This window comes from Cnephaeus nilssonii, assembly GCF_951640355.1.
Source record: "Cnephaeus nilssonii genome assembly, chromosome: 1".
NCBI classification, from domain to species: Eukaryota; Metazoa; Chordata; class Mammalia; order Chiroptera; family Vespertilionidae; genus Cnephaeus; species Cnephaeus nilssonii.
The window spans coordinates 32,543,615-32,565,201 of NC_137072.1; positions in this window are offsets into that span (position 1 = coordinate 32,543,615).

A 21,587-nucleotide genomic window follows, 5' to 3' on the forward strand; every position below is an offset into this window, starting at 1 on the left:
TGCCACTGGGCCTCCCTAAACGTGCTTGGTGGTGGCGTGAAGGGATGGAGCTTGGAGCTGAATTCGCTGGGCTGCTGCTCTGGCTGGCGTACCCCCCCCCCCCCCCCCACTTCCACCAGAGGCTGACTATCCAGTTTGTGGATTAGACAGGCCCTGTGTGCAACCTTTCCTCATAGATTCCAGATCCAGCCCCCTCCTCTGCCCCTTAGCACATCCGTTCCAAGGGAAGGCAGGAGCGTGCACGGCCCGCTTTACTAATCGCCAGCAGCTCTGATGCAGGTAGAGGTTTCCAACTACAGCATGTCTAAGATGAAGTTTGGGGATTAGGTGTCTCTGCTTTCCATTACCACAGATAGAAGAGCTGGCGGAATGTCCGCCCTCGTAGCCAGCTGGCTGGACAAAGGTGAAAGGAGAGGAGGAAAGAAAGAGTTATGTGTCAATCCACTTTTTCCATCCTCGCGGTCCTCTAAGGTGCCCTGCTGGCCTGTGTCTTCTCTCTGTCACGACCTGGGAAACTGAAGCCTACAGGGACATATCTGAGTTATCCAAAGATACAGAGACGCCTGTCCCCAAGGGCTTGTCCTAGGCTGTGGAGGGCTGGTGGATCTGTCTCAGCATTAGCAGTGAAAAATAGAAAAGCCTGCCGCATTAGTCCTAAACTTAAGAGAAATGCTGCTGAGGAAAAGATGTTTGCTTTCTAGATAAAGATATCCTGAATGGGAGATCTCACCTTGATTTCATATCTTTAGAAAAAGTCCCATTCCTGTCAGTGGATGCTTTAGTCCCTGTTTTAGAACCATGCTTTGCACCCTCTAGCCACTGAACTTAATGTTTGTGACGATGTGACAAGAAAAAGGCCCAGCTTGATTCTAGAGTTTCAGTGGATTTTCACTGAAGACAGAGCAGTAATTGAGTGAGAGGGATGCTCAGGATGGGCTGAAATTTGCAAATCAATACAATGTGTTGGCTTGCTCCAAACTTCCCCATTTTGTTAAGGATTACATTTCTACATGGTTTGCAGACTAGATGTTAATCAGTGGCTGTTGGCCAGAAAGGGCTAACCCTACCAGCAAATAAATGCATTTAAGATGTTAGAGAGTGACCGAAGAGGAATATGTACGCAGAGGCCTAAAGAATATGAAACCAGTTAAGAACTCAAAGGTCATTTTGTTCAGGGCAAAATTCTTGTGCATGGTGCTGACAGTTTGCCCTCTGGGTGTTTTCAGAGCTTAAAGGATCAAGCTCGTCCACGTGAAATATGGAATGTCTCCTACAGAAACCCCATGCCCCCCTCAGCCAACCTTTTGGCCCTGTAATTAACATGGCTTCAGCTTCCTGTTGGATACCACCCTGCTGATAGCTCTAGCGTAGGCAAGGCCTCATGGGCTGGCATCTCTGGAGGTTGTTTAAAGAAGGCTTAAGTAATAAAATAAAATGGAACACTCAACACTCCATAGCTTATGTTAGGCTAAGTGAAGGGAGGGGAGGGTTGTCATTTTCCATGTCTGAGATTGGTTCCCCGTGACAATGGAGCTTCTTTGCCACTGTGCAGAAAGCCCCCCAGGGCTGATGAGATTGTCACTGTCAGAATGGACTGCCATGCATGGAGGGACACACTGTGGCCTTCCATTTAAAAACTGGCTTATTTTCCTAGAGGTTGATGGGGAAGAGGAGGCTTCTTTGTTGAGCTTTGCATGTAGAAGAAGCCGTTAACACCTTAAACCTCAAACCCAGCACCCATGGGAATGCTAGGCACTGGGGATGGTGCGATATTTGGGCCAAAGGGGTCTTTCTGTGTCTCCTAACACAGAGCACAGTGCACTTTGTTCAATAATAACATCAGCTAATGCATAAGGTGGCCACCAGGTCTGGAAGTGTAGCAATTGTTTTATCATGTAAGGAAATTAATATCAATAACCACTGACGTCGTTTTCTATGTTTCTAGACTTGGTGGCCACCCTGAACACTGAGCACTTACTATGTGCTTTACAGGTGTTTTCTCGCTTAATCATCCCAACAGCCCTAGCACGTAGGGATTATTATTTATCATCCCCATTTTCCATCAGAGAGACTTAGCTAGAGAAGCTAAGGTGAGTAATAAACTCATAGCTTGTCAGACTCCTGAGCTGTGTTGTAAGTTCTGCTCTCTCTCTCCTCTGAGTGGCCAGCCCGTCTCAACCTAATCAGGAGCTGTAGGAAGGATGCTGTGGTCCTAGTCCTCAGGCTCTTGCATTGTTTTTCTGAGAGCGCTTTCCATGGGCTCTTTAGGTAGCGCGATTGTCTTGCAGTTTCTCCCTTATAAGGCAGCCTGACCACCTAAACTTCTCTCCCAAGGAGGTTACTTAACCCAACATCTCACAGCAGGCAAGGTGAAAACTCACAGCCATAGTGCTCAGGGCTTCAGGGCCTCAGGGTCGGTGTCCCTAGGGAAATGTTCTCTCGGCAGAGGCAGTTTGTGTTTAGACTTATTGCTTGGTGGTCACTGGCAGTCTTTAGAGCCAGCATAATCTGCCACGTGGAAGCTCTGGTCTTAAAATCCCCTTTCAAGACCGAAGGAGGATGTGGTTGCCTACTGGACACTTGCAAAGAGTGGTAGTTTTCTTTCAAATTGCTTGCTTGCCCGAACACTGGAGTAGGTAACGGGCACCGCTTGGAGACTTGCCGCTCTTAATTATGTCCCAGCTGGTAAAACTCAACCAAACTCATCACAAAACACTCAGTCCAATAAAAGAACCCACTTTTTATAATGGAGAAATTAGCCAGTGTTGAGCCGTAGAGGTTAGGGAAACTGCCATAAAATATAATTATAATAATAATATTAATAGTGGTACACTATACATTGCCTCCTGCCTTTCATCCCAGATCAGAGAGTGGCTGGCTAATGCTAATTAATATAGCTTGCCCTGTATGAGTCCAGAAAAGGAAGCATGAATTTTTATTTTTTTAAATTAATGGTGCCCCTTGGCTTGGTCAAAATAAAGATGGAGACTCAATCCTGGAGCCTTTGTTCAAGGACCTGAAGGGCATTCCAAAGTCGTGTATTGAATGGAAGTGGTAAGCATTCAGGACTGGGTTCCAGACTCCCTGAAACTGTCGGGTCTCCCTGTCACTGACTTCCTGTGACAGATTCTGGAGCCGGATGGCCTGAATGCAAATTCTGGCTCTTTCACTTAATAGCAAATAACGTCAGTTGCTTCATTTGTAATAAGGGAATTTAGTCATTGTAGGGGTTAAGTGAAATACTGTATATAATGTCCTGAGAACTATACCAGTCACCAATTTAGCCTGTAATGTTGAAGAGCTATTATTATCACTTTAATTGCTGAAGTCTTTCCAGAGTTTAGTTACCAATGGATTACTTGGCAAGGATTAGTTGATGGCAGGGTCATAAGGAGAAGGATGGTCAAGGATCTTTTGAGTAGGAAGAGTTAGAGGGCTAAAAAGATATATTTACCTTGTTCTATCTCTGCCATGCCCTCCAGGGGTCCTTGAACAGTGAACTTGAAAGCACTTCTGGGCAAAGGTGGGAGTGGGTTGGTGAGATGCTAAGTGACCCCAAACCCAATGCTTTGGAAAATGATCCAAAATAATTTATTCATGATGAACATCCCAGACTGGGAGGATCTTCTGGAGTCCACATGGAAGATGGAATCATGGAAGATGAGTGGATGAGATGCTGGAAGGAAAATATGAGGAAGCAGCAGAATTGGGATGGAGCCGCGGGGGAAGACCAGTTCGGTGCATTTCTGTTTCTAGGCATGTTTAAGAGCATGAGAGTTACACAGGAAGCCTTAAATGGAGACTGGCCTTGCATCTCAGGGAGGCCAACCATTATACTTCGCAAGGATTGTAAAAGGCGATTAGTTGCTATCTGTGACATCCAAGATGAAGCTGGGTATTGGTTCATTCTTGTGCCTTACTCTTGAGCCCAGAGCAAGTAGAGTATTCCATGTTGTATGACTAGGAAGCTCCACATTGGCATAGCACTAATTGTATCCAGCAAGGGATGGGGGAACAAATCGAAGCACTCATGATGAATGCAAAGCAAATGACAACCAAAATGACTTGCCTTTCGAGAGGCGCTACTAAACTTTAAAAAGACAGTTATTGGACAATGAAAGACTTTGCACTAAACAGGAACGTGGAGGCGGTTACTCATTAGGAATTGGCCAACAAAGTCAAATTTCTAAATTTCTGTCTGAAATTCCATTTAAAAAATTCCCTAGAATTCTAAGGTCTGGTATGGCAATGGTAAGTACAGTTCAGGTATTAATTTATACTTTTCTCTGTCAGTGTTATAAAAAGGCAAGCACTAAAATCATCAGTATGAGAAATGGATGTCTGCCAAGGGCTTGGGTTAGATTTTTTTTCTACCTCTTGAACACACGAGGCTTATGACTGAGAGTGATGAAAAATATCCAGAATGCTAGATATTCTCAGATTTTGTCCTAACTTCCTCTTGTTACCTGATACCGGACAAGGGGCTTACTTTCCTTGTGCTAGAATTTCCTCATTTCAAGACCATGGAATACCATGGTAATTATAGTGTATGGTTCCTTGGGTGAAGGGTGTATCAATCAGAAAGTGTTGTCAGCTCCATTGTGGCCTATTTTGTTACCCCCACGGGTTGGTAGTGTAGCCAAGACTGAGGTCAAATAGGTGGACAATATTGAAACATGTTCTAATGCAACGTGCCATTTAACCCAACATGTAAAATAGTTGTGGTGTCCAGAGTAAAATATCAGCAGTGTGGATATCAGCCCCACACGTATTCAGGGGGAGCCTCAAAAAAAGGAAAGGTTTAAAAAATGTAACACTATTGAGACCTTGGCCTCCAATGATAGGATCTGATGTAAGTCATATTGAGGATGGTCACAAAAGTGGTGTTTATATCTGAAGGAATGTGTGTCTACATGTTTCTCCATGGATGTGCAAGCATTTGCATGTTTATGTGTTTATCTTGATATTCCAACCCAAATATATATATATTAGTTTAGGTTTATTCATTATCTTAAAATGCCTATATATTTTTACTCTTCCATCAGAATAGGTATCAGAAGCTTAATATTTGGGCAGGGAAGAGGATGTTTTTCAGGGGAGCCTTCTCGTTATGTAGGGCAAAATTCACTGCAAAGGTCAGTGAGGTCCACTGTGATGATCTCATGTTTGGATTGGGGACCAACTTGACAAGAACTCAGAGGCCCTGTTCTTCCTTGGAGAGGCAGGCGTGGGAAGTGTGCAGCCTTTCTGTTTGTAGTTGCTGGCCTGTGCTTCTCATGGAGCTCAGAGAGGCTGGGAAGAGTCCTTGGGACGTCATTTAAGGGTCAATCAACTATCTGAACTCTTATTTAAACCAGTTTTCTAAATTGTTCAGGCAATAAGCCATCATATAGGACTTAGGTCCCTAACTCTTCTCAAATCTGGAAAGGTTTTAGAACCTTAGAGGGCCAAGGAAGCACATTTTTTCTTTTTGGCATTTTGGAAGATGTGTTTCCATGTAAGCAAGGCAAACTTGTCTGGTTATGTGTTATGGCTGTGCATGCACAATAATTCAATTACATCCTAAAGAGGAAACAAATTTTTCAATGAAAGTATTAAGTGCCCACTATGTCTAAGACATAAGGCTACACCTTTTGTAGTGATCCAAGGGTATGAAAGGTGCACAAAACTTCAAAACTGAAAAAGACATGATTCAGACACATTAAGAGAAACAGGTTTGACTGCTTCTCCTGCCTCTGGTATCCTATTGACTGGTGGCTAGAGCTGATTAATAGCAGTGGTAAATTCCATGGAGTGGCTCTTCATAAAGAAAATTAGTGGCTGCATAAACTCAGATATTCTTAAAATTAGGCAATAAGGATAATTCCCAGTTAATCCCCCAACCTCCCAGAGCTTAACTAGAGCTCATGAGGACAGAATCCTTAGATCACACATTTTTATATTGTAGAAAATATACTTTCTCATCTGTAAAATGGGGTGTTTCTATGGTGATTAAATGAGATAACATAGGTAGAACATTTAGCCTAGTGATGGCATAGAGTAGATATTCAAGAGATGGAGACTATTATTAATATTACTAGAGGCCCGGTGCATGAAATTTGTGCATGGGGGGGGGGTCTCTCAACTCGGCCTGCACCCTCTTGCAATCCAGGACCCCACAGTGATTGGGCCTAAACTGGCAGTCGGACATCCCTCTCACAATCTGGGACCACTGGCTCCTAACTGCTCACCTGCCTGCCTGCCTGATCACCCCTAAGCACTCTGCCTGCCTGCCTGATTGCCCCTAACCACTTGCCTGCCTGCCTGATCACCCCAAACTGCTCGCCTGCTTGCCTGATCACCCCTAACCACTCTGCTTGCCTGCTTCATTTCCCCTAACCACCTCTACCTGCTTGCCTGATTGCCCCTAACTGCTCGCCTGCCTGCCTGATTGCCCCTAACCGCCTCGGGCCCCACTGTAGCGGCTTCTGGACCTTTGATGTCCGGAAGGTCATTCAACTGTCTGGTTTAATTAGCATATTACACTTTTATTATTATAGATTAGAACCATCAATATGCTTAATGCCTCCAAAATGATGCTAAAAATAATAAGTGTTGGTAAGGATTTGAGAAATTGAAACCTTTGTGCATAAAAAAAAATTAAAAATAGAACTATCATCTGATTCAGCAATACCATTTTATTCACTTCTGGGTGTTTATCCAAAATAACTGAAATCAGGATCTAAAGAGCTATTAGCACTCCTATGTTCATTGCAGCATTATTCACAATAGCCAAATCATGGAAACAATCAACAGATGAATAGGTAAACAAAATATGGTGTATATGCACAATGGAATACCACTGATCCTTAAAAAAGAAGAAAACTGCAATATATGACAACATGGATGAGCTTGGTGGACATTACGCTAAGTGAAACAAGCTGTTACAGAAGGACAAATTTGCCACAATTCCATTTATATGAAGTATCTAAAATAGTTAAGTTCACAAAATTAGAGAGTAAAATGGTGGTTTCTAGGAGCTGGGGGAGTTAGGAAAATGGGGAGTTACTAATCAATGAGTATAATGTTTCAGTTACGCAAGATGAATAAGCTCTAGTTATCTGCTGTACAACATCGTACATGAAGTCAACAGTAATGTGTTGTCCACTTAAAATTTTAAGAGGGTAGATCCTATGTTAAGTGTTCTTACCAAGATTCAAGATGGAAGATGGATGGGGCCAAATGGAGAGAAAAATTCAAGAAGTGGGAGAGAAAGGGATCAGCAGCAAAGGCCTTGGAAAAAGGAGGTTGAATCAGTCTTTGGAGAAAAGGAAAGAATAGATGGAAAAAGATTCAGAAGTGGGAGGGAGGCAAGGAAGAGGGTGCCATGACAGATGTCACACCTCCGGTTGTTTGAGGCCGATGGCAGGGACTGGAGATATATCATAACAAGGACAATGTCCTCAGTAAGGCAGGAGTCCAGGATGTCCACAAGGAGGGCAGGAGGGCTAGGCAGGTTGTGGATTACAAGGGATCCCTTTTGGGATTCCCTGAGAATTCTACAGGGAATTGATAGAGAATCAGCAGGAGATGACTAAAGGATGCCAAGCAGCAGGGCAGGCCCCAGTGAAGTTAGGGACTTTCTCCAGCAATGCTCAGAAACCTAGGGAACAGAGTGGGGAATTAGACTGAGACTGGATATCATGGCATGCCAGGCCAGATGTCTTTTTTTGAGACTAATCCCTATAGTAAGTAATGCAAATGAGCAGGGCAGACAGTAAGACTTCAGAAGAAATAAATTGCTTTCTACTTCTTAGTTGGAGGTGGGAACACGGGCACTAAAGCACTGAGGTGGCCTCTGTGCCCAGGTTACCTTTTCTGGTCCACACCCTTTTGGGGACCTCCTGTAGGCAACTGTCAGACTCTCATTGCATGATTTTTTTCTTCTATGAAAGACAATAGAGTGACTCCCCTGAAAGACAGGAAAATCTGGCCCATTGTTTGTACTCCACTCTACTCATCCGTGTAGGATGTCTGCCTTCTTTATGGCTCCTTTAATAGGCAATGTTTAATCATCACTGTCAGTCAGACTTTGAAGGGCAGCCTTCAGCATCAATGACCTGGTGGCAGTTTATAGTCCCAGGGCCATATGTCCCAGAGTGATATTCAGGGTTGCAATTCTGTAAGGATGAAGAACAGCAGCAGCAGCCACAACATGAACCATGACTGATACAAATCTGCAGGTAATTTTGCATCAACCTGGTGAAGTTGATTGCCTAATGGGTGAATGCACTCAAGTTCATATTTAAAGCTGTGTTCAGTATCAGGTGGCCTTCTGAGCTACCCACTCTGGAAATCCACCTGAAGTTTTGAGAGACCCTGAAAGGGAGAGGGGAAAAAAGGGAATGGTGAATTTGGATCAAGAGCACTAGGGTTGGACTCAGAAGACCTGGGTTCGAGTCCACAAGCGTCCACTAACTAATCAGGTGACCTCTGGACCTCAGCCTCAACATGTGTAAAATGGGCACACTAATATCTATCTTGTAGCATTATTGGGGAGATATATGAGATAGTTTGTGAATAATACACACCTCACAGAGTTATCATGTGATGTCATAGTTATTTGTTTTTGATGTTTGTCACCCCCACTGGATGAAGACTCCCTTGAAGGCAGAAACCACGTGTCCTTGGAGGCATGCCAGTTATCAATAAATGTGGAGTGAATGAGCTGCTGGAGATCACAACTAGCATTCCCTAAATAGGTAGGTACCAGATTCTGTACATGCATTATCTTATTGCCTCTTTGCAATAATGTTATGAGGGAAATACTGTTATTATTTTACCAATGAGGGTTAGAGAGGTTAAATACCTGCCTAAGTTCACATAGCTAGTTAGTGGTGGAGTGACCGCTTAGCCACTGTTCTGAGCTGTCTCAAGAAAGAAACACAGGAGCAGGAAAATGCTTAATTCAAGGAGTTGAATCTCAGGGCTTTATCAGCGATGGTGAACCCAAGATCAGAGATATTTGGTCAGGAGCTCTAAGAGTCTTCAGGTTGTATCTCCTATTGGAACTGGAAAGAGATCAGGCTACTGGTCTGCCACCCACATCATGTATTAGGCAAAAAACATTCACATACTGTTCCCACAAACAAGCCTCCATGAGGGTGGACACAATGGAGGGCAATGCTGCTAGAGAAGGGTGAGCACTGGCGGGGCTGGGTGGGCTCTGAGACCTGGAATGCCTGCCAGTGTTTCCTGCTCCCAGGCTGCTGCTCTGTGATTAATGGGGCAGTGGAAAATTCCTCTCTTGGTTTACTTTTTTCCCCTGAACTGAGAACTCGATTTAGGAGCAGAAAGTGCCCCAGGGTGATGCTTTCCCATTTGTCAGGATGTGGAGCGCTCCACCTCACCTGGATAGGTGTCTCGAGTTGCAGCCGGGCCAGGTGGGGATTGGGCCAGGTGAGGATAGGGCCAGGTGGGGATTGGGTCAGGCAGCATCTCCACAGGCTCATTTGCTCTGGGGAGAAAGGGGCCCTGGGAGTATGGACTTGTTATCTTCCAGGTCCCTAAGCTTCTGTCATCTTGCTTTATAGAATGCAGAGTCTTATATGGCGTTGGTTCCATGATGTGAAAGTAAAATATCCTGCTCTTGAGTAGCCTTCATTCCCAACATTTCAAAAGAAAAAATGATGTCTTTAAAGGGTTTCAGAAACATGCTCCCAAATTAACAGTGGTTACCTGCGAGGTGGGATTATTGGTGCTCTCACTTCTTAGTACTTTACTTTCCAGATTTCCACAATGAGCATGATTTGCTTTAATAATCAGAGCACATGAGGAAAACTCCTGCATGCTAGCCTTCCTTTGAGCTCACCCAGGTTCCTCATTGCACTCCTTTGGAGGAGACAGAAACCGGCCACTCTTCTGAGTGGACCTACTTCAGTTTACCCTTGAAGCAATTCCTGGTCCTTTACTTTTTTTATTGCTTCCATTAAAAAACACCAACAAATATGAGATCTAAAATGTTTATTATTCTCCTATGATGAGTTTAATCTCTTAATTAATTTTTGACTTTCCTTCAATCTTTTCTGTATCTACCCATGACCTTCTATCTCAGGTTCTCCCCTTAGAATAATGCTGCTGAGAATTAGTGAATATTTGCCTTTTAATAACATTGATTCTTCACCATAAGACAGGTTTCCTTGTCTACCCTCTTTATAATTATTTTCCTCTCATAAAATTCCTTGCAAACCTTTATTTAGGAGCATTAAGGTTAAGTCTTTGGTGAAGAAGATGGGAGAAATTAGGAAAGAAGTAAATCTATCTGATTTATCTCCTGGATCCACTCCTACACAAATGCTTTCTTCCCAAGCTGCTCCCAAATTCATATCTTTTATGGAGTCAGAGCTGCACTTGGAGTAACATAAAGATTAGATTTCAGTACAGAGATACACACTTCAGTTTAAGTAAAACTGATGGCATGGACACCAGGAGGAATCATTCACTTTGCAGAAAGATGCTTTGGTAATATAAAGGATTCGCCATAGGATTACTTTATATCACCAACTCCCCAGTACATTCAAAGGTGATCACTACAAGATTCAATGTAGACACAATCACGAAGAATTTGCAGGAAGCCAGGCATACCTGCACTGTTTTGTATTGTTATAAACCCCAATGTCATGTTTCTCACTTTTTGCCTTTTGAGAGCAATGTGCTCACAGCAGTTTTCTATATGTAAGCTAGTACAGAGTGGCTAATTATGGTAATACTAATTTCTTCTTATTATTAACTGGAAGTCACGAGACTGGGATTCTTATGTTGGTTTAGTTAATACCTAGCATGTGTTCTTGGGCAAGTTGCATAGCTCTTGACACCCCTTTGTTCATCTGTCTAATCAGAGTACAGCCTGAAGTCTCGGTAGGCCCTTGTCCATCTAATTTACTTATTTTTTCATCACATTCAGCTGTGTAGATAGGCGACTAGGAATCTCTTGGGAGTCACACAAGCGATTTTGGAATTTTATTTTATCTGGTTGTAGTTCTATTGCTTTTAAGGAATTTAATGGAAAATATAAGAGAAGAAACAACATTTCTAGGAGATGGTGGTATTTGATGGTTACACACTTTTAGGAAGGACCTTAAAAGCTCAGCCTGGATTGACCCAACCTTAGACATTCCCATTCTCCCTGCAGAAATGACGAGGAAATTGAAGTGCTTGTCCCCCAGGCACTGGGCTCTGAAGACTCCAGGTAACACACAGGCTGTTGGAGATGGGGGTCTTCTTTGCTATGGCACCATCTTCCCTAAGGAACAACACGTCACTTTTCAGTGTCTCAGTTTCCCTGTCAGTAAAATGGTGCATTTGCTGGTTCTCAGCTTGACTTGTGCAACTTTGTGAGAAGACTGATCAATCAAGTGTATTGGGCCGAGAAAGATGCGTCAGAAGAAAAGAAAAGACTAAGGTCACCGCACATTCATGGTGTAGGAATTCTCACTGCTTTGCAGACAGCCCTTGGAAGAATGAATGAAGCCAGGGGCTTAATTATGAGTGACTGTCATTAGGAGCAGTCCCCAAATCCTGGGAAAACATCCCCTTTACCCAAGCATCTAGTGACTGGATTTTCAGCAGAAAGGAGCTGGGGACCTTCTGGAATTTCACCTCAAGTTCAGGCTAGCTGACCAGGGTCTGTGCTAGTCCTTGCCCAGAATGGAATAGACATAGGCCCTTTGAGAGGCCTGTTGGACAATGAACAAAGGAAAAATGCCTATCTTTTGCCCCATCTCCTGCACACTATTTTCCCATTTTTCTTCTGTGTCATACTTTCTGCCCCAACCCCACTCTGTCCCTGTTTGCTGCCTTCCTTTCTGCTTCTTTGTCTTTCCTTTTCCTTCTCCACAAAGTTTGTGTGTCTGGGCACCCAGGTTGAGGTTGGTTTAGCTCTGCTGCCAGCCGTTAAGGTGGGAAAAGTTGCCAATCCCTGGATTAGAACAATGAACTCTCTTGGTCAAAAATTATAATTATTTTTAAACCTCAGCACCTCTTTGGGGTGGATTTCCTAGGCGAGGCCACTTTTGTCATCGCTACTGACCACTTCTCACCCTCTGTTCCCCTTTATTTTAGCTGCACGTCACTGCCAGCCTGTAGGTAGTTTCCATGAAGCACGTTCTCCCTCCCGTTTGCCCTTTCTCTCCAGGATTCCTTCTGGAAGGTAAATGTGGGAGGTTTTGATTTTCAGGGTTCCCTGTTTCCTTAGAATAGCTCCCTTCCAGAGAGACATGACCCTTCCCAGATGAGAGAACTTATTGTGTTACCACCCAATGTACCTTCTCTGGAGGGTCTAGGATGAGTTGGGGGTGGTAGACCGTCCTGTGATGGGTTAATATTGGTCTGTGTGATTCTTCTTGCAGCTCTGACTGTATGCATTGATGAGGCAGGGGTCCATGTACATGCATGGTGGCCATGTCCTAGAAGGGCTTTCCACCTTCTATTCTTGTTCCTGCCATTATCCTTTCGGACACAACAGTACATGTGGATTCTGGGCCTTGAAGCTATCTGTGGAGAACATTGACATCCTCCAGCCTCGACCTTCGTGTCCTTCAAAAATTCTCTCTTCTCCCTCCTTTCCATGGTGAGGACCAGATATAGGAGAGAAGAGGTATGATCTCCCCAAGTACTGCTCTGTAAGGGGTCAGGTGAGATCCAGAAGCAGAGACTCAGAGTTTATCAAGCCAGAGCTTAAGGCTGGGTTGTAAATCTATGGAACCAAATTGCAAGCTCCTGGGGCTGACTGTAAACCCCTTGAGGCCAAAGCTGCCTACTGCATTTTTTTGGGGGCGGGGTGGGGGGGAGTGGGTAGGGCGGGGGGCGGTTACTGGGGGGCGGTTACTCCAGCCCATCTGCTGGCTCGGGGCTGGGACTGTACCAATGAAGGATGAAAGATTTGAGTCAGAGGCTAAGGTCCTGTACAAAGCAGCATTCATGAGGAGCACAAATAGCTCTGAGGAGCGGGGTAAGGCTGGTGTGAGAGGAGTGAGGGAGTGTGAGGTTTGGATTATGGGCTCCAGCTCGGAGAAGGCGTTGGTAGCAGAGGTCCCTCCTTAAACCACCAGCCCCAGGGGGCCAGAGGGAGTGGCTGGGACACCTCCCTAGCCACCCACTCCCATTAGGAGGAAAGAGGGAGTGGCAGGAGCACCTGCATTTGCCTCTCGCCCCAGGAGAAAAGGTGAGGCAGAGACACCTGCTGGGACCGCCTCTCTCTCTTGGAAGAAGAAGGAGAGCTGCTGCCAGTCCACCCCAGGGGAGGGACAGATGGGGACAGGAAGATGCTTGCAGGGTTTAAAGGAGGAGGGAGCGGATCTCTGAGTGGTGGATGATTCCTTGGAGAGCCTTATCCAGAATTTTCTAGGCCATTGGAGTTGCCCCTAATTTAGAAGGCTCAGAGCCTGGAAGAATGCTGTTCTGGAAGGAGGAGTTAGGGCAGAAGAATCCTATCATCCTCAGGGTTGGATTCCGACCTGTTGGAATTTGCCCCCTGGTCTAGCTTGTTCTCTTCCTCCCTCCCCGCATCATTCTTAGTGGGAGAGGGAGCAGCAGGAGCCAGAGGATTTGTCCAGCTTGTCCCGTCTAACCTTCCCAACCTTTCCAAGGGCAGTGACCCACCTACTTGGGAGAAACCAGGTCACTAGATTGATGGCTTTCCCGGTTCTGCTGTGGGGAGGACAGCCCCGTGCTGCCTGCTGGCATCTGTGCTGGTGTTCAATGACCCATCCCGGCGACTTACCCACCTGGGCTAATCAGACCCTGTGATCTGCTGTTCTTTTCATAGGCAAGCTGCTGATTGCTCTTTGGGGTGTGCATGTGTGAGTGTGTGAATTTGATGAAAATGGGAATGTTTTTCTGGTTCAGAAGTTGAGAACTTGGAATAAACCCCTTTCCACCCCACAATAAGGACTGTGCAGCTGGCCAGCCTCTAAGGCCAGTCAAGGAAGAGGAAACAGCTTCACTCCCTAAAGTCTATTTTCTTCTTACACCAGTTCCCAATTCACCCCGATAGTTTGGGGATTTTCAGTGACTCAACCAACAAGACGACAGGCCAGCAGGCACAACTCCCTGAGCGATCAGCCTCCTCCCCAGAAGGGTTAGCCAGCTCTCACCTGCCTTGGGGGACGGGGGGTGGGGGGGGTGGGAGGTGGGGATAGGGAGGGAGGAGAGGAGGGAAATGGGGCCTCTGGGTTGGCAGACTCACAAATATTTGTGATCAAATATTAAATAGGGTATTGAGTTTACCCCCTAGGCCATACAATGCCCAAATTCTGTTCAATGGCAAGGGAGAGCGAGGACTCCTTCACAGAGCTTCTACAAGCCAGAATCTTAATGATATTTCATTGTTGGCTTAAAACCATGGACTCTTATTGGGTGTCTAAAGACTCATGTCCTTAGCATAGAAAAAGGAAAGCCTTCTCTTGAAGTTTGTGTTTTAAAATGGGATTATGAACTTCCATGCCAACCCTGGGACACAGGCTGCCTGGTGGGAGGCATCCAGGACAGGAGTAAGTCTGAAGGGACACAGAAGTCATGACTGACTCAGGCCAGGAGCGGCAGTCTCCTCACCTCCCTTATCCTCAGGAGAATCTCAGACATCAAAGAGAACTGCCAGGAGGAGGGAATCAGATCCCTAACTGGGATCAAATACTGGAAGAGGCTCCAGCCAGGTAGCTGAAACTTATCATCTTAGCCATTATCTGATGCTGGCAGAGAGGAGCCAGCTGACTTCCCTGAGAATGACCAGGAGCCATTCCTCATGACGTTCTGGGCATTTATAACCCTGCTGAATATGCACCTGGGCTTTTTGCAAATACTAATCATAACCACGAACAACGGCAGCTGCTATCACCCTAGTCATACTGCTCTTTCTGTCTCCAACCTTAGTTCTGTACCAACACAAGGAAGGAGCAGAATCTTGATGATTCCCCCAAACATGTATCTGATGAGATAGTTGCATCAGTTATGGTTTCCAGTTGTGGCTTGAAAGGAATCAAAGCTTCCAGGAAAGGTGTTAATTGGAGTGGCTGCTTTTAGATGCCCAGTGGTCTCCATAGCTTTGGCTGCTCTAGGCTGGTTTGCTCTAGAAGCGTAAGCCTGAACACACCAGGCCCAGAACAACAAGCTCCAGCCTTCCCTTCTCCTGGCTTTGAGCTGCACGCTGGGCTCTGAGGCAACGAAGTGGTTTGGGAGGGCAAACACTTCCTGGTGGTGGTCACAACTTCTCTCTTGGTCCCCTCGCCCCCGCACCCCTGCAGTGGGAAACAAACAAGCACATGGGGGGGCTGTGCCTTCTTGAAGATGTTTTCCAAAATCCCAGGTCTTAAAGAGGCCCATGGTGATGCAACTCTGTGAGGGACACTTCGATTCCTTTATTCACTGTCAGAGGCATTCAGTGTGGAAGCCCAGTCTGGAAGCAGAGCCAGGTGGAAAAGTTACAGGTGTGCGTTCGCTACCTGGGTGTGCTCATTGTGAAGATGGTGAGATGAAGTGCCAGGATCCTAGGCTGTCAGAACCCTGACCAGCTCCTCTCCCACCCAACAGAGGGAGATGGAGAAGCCCTTAGGTGCCCAGGAGAGGCCTGGTCAATCTCTGTGGCACCTGACCTAGGCAGTCAGGAGAGCGTTAGCTTCCTGAGCTCCAGGGGGCTGTTACCAGAATCTCATGCCCAGCATCACACCTGGGAAATGAGGTACCATTTGGTTGAGGGCAGGGGTTTTCAGTCAGGTTTGGGTTCCAATCCCAACTCCACCACTGGGTGATCTCTGGCAAGTCACTTGACCATAGTCAGCCTCAGTTCCGCAACTGAAAGTGAGGATAACAACATCTCACAGGGTTGCTGGGATGGTGAGAGGCGACCGTGTAGTCCAGCTCTGAACTCAGGGCTTGGCATTTAGTAAGCACTCAATAATTAGTAGCTAAATTGTTCTTTTTTTTGTTGTTAATCCTCACCCAAGGATTTTTCCATTGCTTTTCAGAGAGAGTGGAAAGAAAGGAGGGAGAGGGAGAGAAACATTGATGTGAGAAAGACACATCGAATGGTTGCCTCCTGATCACACCAGACCAGAGACAGGATCAAACCTGTAACCCAGGTATGTGCCCCGGACCGGGAATTGAACCCGAGACACTTTGCGTGGGCTGGCGCTCCAACCACGGAGCAACACTGGCCAGGGCTGTAGCTAAATTCTTAATGTAAACGTTCACTGCAGCAAAAAAAAAACAACACACCTGTTTCTTGCTTCATGGGTCTGCCAGTCTGTGTGCTAGCAAGAGGGGAATCTCTCCGCTGGAGGTCTGCATTCACCAACTCACGGAGGAGGGAACCCAGGAACCCTGGGTGGTACTGACTGGGGAGGGAGGAGTGGGAGACCAGGTGACTTTCTCTGTCTCTCTTCTCATTTCAATTGTTTGCCCCTTTTCTAATATGTCTTTGAAAGTCGGCAACTTGGCATACCATTTTTTTTTTTTTTGGAAGGGAAAAAGAGGGTTAAAATAAAACCATTGGTGGCCATTTCCTTTATAAAATGGTATTTACATTTTTGTCAAAGTTATATCTACATTGATGAAAAATTCAAACACCACTGCTAAGGCTTAAGAAAACCAGCAGGGCCCTGGCCTGAACTTCCCCCCACTCTCAATTCCTGTTTCCCGAGGAAACTGCTTCAACTCTTCTGGCTGTTTCTTGTGTGTGTTACTTTCATAACTCCAAACAAAGTGCTTATATTCCTCTTCCCGATTTTTCATTTTTATACATTGTGAGCATTGTGTTGTGACTAGGGCTGCCAGATTTAGCACGCAGAGATACAGAGTGCCCACTTACGTTTGAATCTCAGATAAACGATGAGTACTCTACTAGGATTAGTGCGTCTCATGCAATATTTGGACACACTTATCCTGAATGATTATTCAATGATTATCTGAAATTCAAGTTTAACTGGGTGTTCTGTATTTCACCAGGCAACCCTAGATAGGATGGATAAAATTTTAACTTCTTCCTAGCCAGCCTACCTCTCATGCTATGCCTCTTAGCCACTGTCTTTAAGGGAGAATCCTAGGAACATGTACTTATATATTTCTCTTCTGTCCCATCCTCTCCAACCTTGGATCTCATCCTCTTTTATTTCTATTCAGGAGCTTTTGGGTGAGAAAGGCCAAGTGCAGGTGCTATAAGCACACATTGTGTCCAGTGCTCTTTCAGCTGGAGAAGGGCTGAATCTTTTTCTTTTTCAAGTTGCCCAGTATTTATTTCTTAGCTCGTCTTACCTCTGCAAGAAATGAAACAGAGTTTAAGGCCAAATATATATGGGATCTACACCCTGCCTGAGTCTACCTGGGCCATTACAATAATCAAGAACTGTTAAGCTAATAGCATTTAATTACTTTAATTCCAATAGTTAAATCCACAAAAAAACAAACAAACTAAAAACCCATCTTCCACTCCTTATTCTGCAAGAATATCTCTCCTTTATGCTTGAGGAGGGAATTTGTGAAATATTTATGAATTTTCCCCCCGGGCATTTGCTTTGGGAACCAGTGTTATTGTCCCCTAATAGAAAGGTCTTAATTTTGTCCTGGAATATGCTCTCTGTTCCGAGTGCTCAGCCATATGCTAATGAGCATAGGATGAGTTTGGCTTCACTTCCCAGAAATTTAGAAATGCAAGCATTTATAAGCTGCAAATGGTAAGCGCTCAGTGTTCACTTTGAAGAGTTTCTCGCTGCACAAACAATTTTTTTTGGAACACAAGAAATACGCACTTCCCTGGGCTCAGGTTGCGTTGCCTGCTATGATCTTAGATTCCCCCTTCCTCCAAGAAACCTGTATGGAGGCTGCTGTGATTCAGAACTACAGAAAATTATCTGATTTACAAGTCACCAATGTCCTTTCCTTCAACTCTTGTCCTTTCTTTAGGTCAGGGCCCTGGCTCCTTCCTCCTTCTTATCTCTGTGTCTTCATGCGTGCTAGGTGAGGAATGTCCTCACCACACCCTCACAGTGACCCAGGCCCAGGGCCGGCCCCTCGGACCCTGAGCAGGCGGTGCCCTCTAGGAGCTGTCCTTGAGGAGCCCGCACCACACAGTCCTGCTCCCTGGATGCCCTCAGCAGTGGTATTTAGTCTATTTCCCAAGACCACGGGGCCTGGGGATAGATAACTCGCTTTTATAAAAATCTCAAATATTCGTTTCTAGTCCTGGTTTAAAAAAGACCCTCTGCCCACTATACTGAATGAGGTGCGTGGTTTTAGTCCGTGCTTGTAGCTGGAAGCTGTGGTCAGTCACTAAAAGTCTTGGGTTTTCTTGCGCATAGTTTGAGTCACGGAGCTGTCTGCCAAACAAATTAATAAAAGTTTCTTACTTAGCACCTTAACCTCTAAGGCCGGAAGTATTAATCCTCCTAATTACATGCTACGTTATGTCCCTCGACTGTGGCTACTTATTATTTCTGTCTTCAACCGAGGATTCCCATAGCTTCGAGTTTCCTTACATCTCCTTTCTCTCTTTTCTTCCTCTCTTAAATCTCATTCTAGGAGGAAGTTGGTGAGAGGGCCAGAAATGGGCAACAGTATTTAATCAACTCTAAACCACCATATGCATTTTATTTATGCTTAAAAAGCATGTATCGTGGAGAAGTGTTCTTCAGGAAATAAAACCCCATGGCAAGCCCATTTTCTTTTCTTTCTATTTGTTTGTTTGTTACCCCAGTTGGAAGCTAAGCTCAACTGGGGCCGAATTACACTCAATTCTCCAAAACTGTGGAAACTTTGGGGCCCTCGTGTGAGGCCTGTCCACCCCCTTACTCAGTAAATATTTATTTAGTATAAGAAGGGTGTGGTGAATGGTGGCTTCAACACAGAATTAGGTATCTACAACTTCTGATTCTGGTTTGGAAGTTGACTCTGGCCCACTTAAACCCTGCCTCAGTTTCCCCATCTGTAAAGTGGGAATGATAACTGTAGTCACCAGGGCAGGGCTGTGCCTTAATTAGCTAATGGTTGTAAAAGACTTTGAAGAGGCTCCTAGAGGCAGTTCAGTGTTAAGTATTATTATTAAATGGGCCACACCATCGGGGAGCCAGCCCTGGGGAGACTAACCACGGGATTGGACTCATCTCTTGATGTTGGCAGAGGTTGTGTCCAAAACACCGGGGCTCCAGGGGAGTGACACGTGACAGCTCCTGGTTAGCCAGAGGTCAGCAAAATGAAGCTTGGTCTCTCTCTCGAACAAGAAATGGTGTCATGTCCTGGCAGGTGTCAAGGACACGAGTGGGAAATGAGGGCCAGTCAGACAGCAGGGAACAGACAAGGAGAGGCCGAGTTGATGAGATCCAACTTTCATCATCCAATGTTTATGAAATCCTTTTCTAGGGACTAAATACCAAGGGGCTTGAAAGAGGAACAAGAAGTTTCTGCCCTCAAGAAATTTCCAGTCTTGTTTGATGTCACAGGCACAAATATGTACCAAAAAAAAGAAGAAGGAAAAAGGTAAGTTAGGTAAGTTTTGGAGGCAGGAAATTCCTAAGGATGTTTAAAAAACAAAAACACCCGGAGATTGTTTTGCAAATGTACCAAACTCTGATGGCTCTCAAGAAGTCAAGGGCAGAGGGTCACACTGACCATAATAATACGAGCTATCAGAGCGATGGTTCCCTCCTGCTTTTCTCTCACCCACGTTCAATCCTGGCCCAGGACTTCTCCTTGTCATTGGTAGGGTGGGTTGACTTTGAATCTGAAGAATAATCAAATTTGGTTTTGGCAGCCAAAGGTTTTTTTATTTTATTTTTTTTGGTTGTTTTTTAAAATATTTTTATTGATTTCAGAGAGAAAGGGAGGGGGAGAGAGATGTAGAAACATCAATGATGAGAGAGAATCATTGATTGGCTGCCTCCTGCACACTCCACACTGGGAATGGAGCCTGCAACCCAGACATGTGCCCTGATGGGGAATCAAACCACAACCTCCAGGTTCTTAAGTGGACACCCAACCAGTGAGCCATGCCAGCTGGGCCATAGGCAAAGGTTTTTAAAAAACTTTTTAATAAGTTTGTTTTGTATTACAAGAGTAATAAAGGTTCATTTTAGAAATTTAAAAAATACAGAGAGCCCTATCTGGTTTGGCTTAGTGGATAGAGCGTCAGCCTTCGGACTGAAAGGTCCCAGATTTGATTCCTGTCAAGGGCATGTACCTTGGTTGCAAGCTCCTCCTAGGCCCAAGCCCCCTGGTCGTGGTGCTTGCAGGAGGCAACCAATCGATGTGTTTCTCTCACGTCGATGTTTCTCTCTTCCACTCTTTAAAAATCAGTGGAAAAATATCCTTGGGTGAGGATTAAAACAAAACAAAACAAAATACAGAGGAAAAACCTGGATATCACCCATAATTCTACTACTCTGATATAATTATTATCAATATTTTGATATATTGCCTTAATTTTTTTGTGTTTTTTTTTCCGATGAGGTCAACAAGTTTTGACTATAAATCGATTTCTTCTCCCTTCCATTGCCTTGGAGATCTGTTGTCCCAACCTCCCGACTTCAGCCATGTCTTCTTGAGCAGAAATGCTCATCCTGTGACCTGTGGAGACACAGGGGCTGGGGGGGAAGAGGAGCTTCATGCGATTCCAAATGCCTTGCTGGTGTTTTTCTCTCCAGCCCTCGGGACTCTATCCCTTCTTCATTTTTTTTTTTTTATTGTAGCAAACTACACATAATAAAAAATTTACCATCTCTACCATTTTTAAGTGTACAGTTCAGTGACATTAAATACATTCATAATGTTGTGCAACCATCCCCACCATCCATCTCCAGAATACTTCATCTTGTAAAACTGAAACTCTATACCCATTAAACAACAACGCCCCTTCCCCTTCTTCTGAGGAGTGATATTGACCTCGTCTTTGTCAGTACACTCCTTTATCAATTGGCTGGTGATTCTCTAAGTATCTTTCTTTTCATTTTTCCAGACAACAATCACTTACAGCTGTATCCTGGCCTAGGAGGGTGCCCAAACGTGGAAAGTGTAGCCCTCCTGGGCTGCTCATTTGCCAACATTGCTAGTCCATCCCTGCTCCCTTCCTAGACCTGCTGAAGGCCTGGGAGTGCCCCTGGGACTGGCCTCCAGGCAGCCGCTGCCCATCCTCTGGAGCTGGTCCTGAAACGAAGCCTCTCCACCTTCTACTGGCCTCTGTTTCCAGCACCAACCAGGCAAACACTCCACCACCCGCTGCCATTTCACTGCTCCACATTTCGTGTATCTTGGTCAGGCATCTTTCTTCTCTTCTATTTCTCTTTCTTCCTATCTTCCTAAGCTGACACCATCTCTATAATCATTGCCTTTCTTTTCTTTTTAAAAATTATTTTTATCGATTTCAGAGAGGAAGGGAAAGGGAGAGGGAGAGAGAGATAAAAACATCAATGATGAGAGAGAATCATTGATTGGCTGCCTCCTGCATGTCACCACTGGGGACTGAGCCCACAACCCAGGCATGTGCCCTGACTGGGAATTGAACCATGACCTCCTGGTTCATAGGTCAATGCTCAACCATTGAACCAAGCTGGTTGGGCAATTGTTGCCTT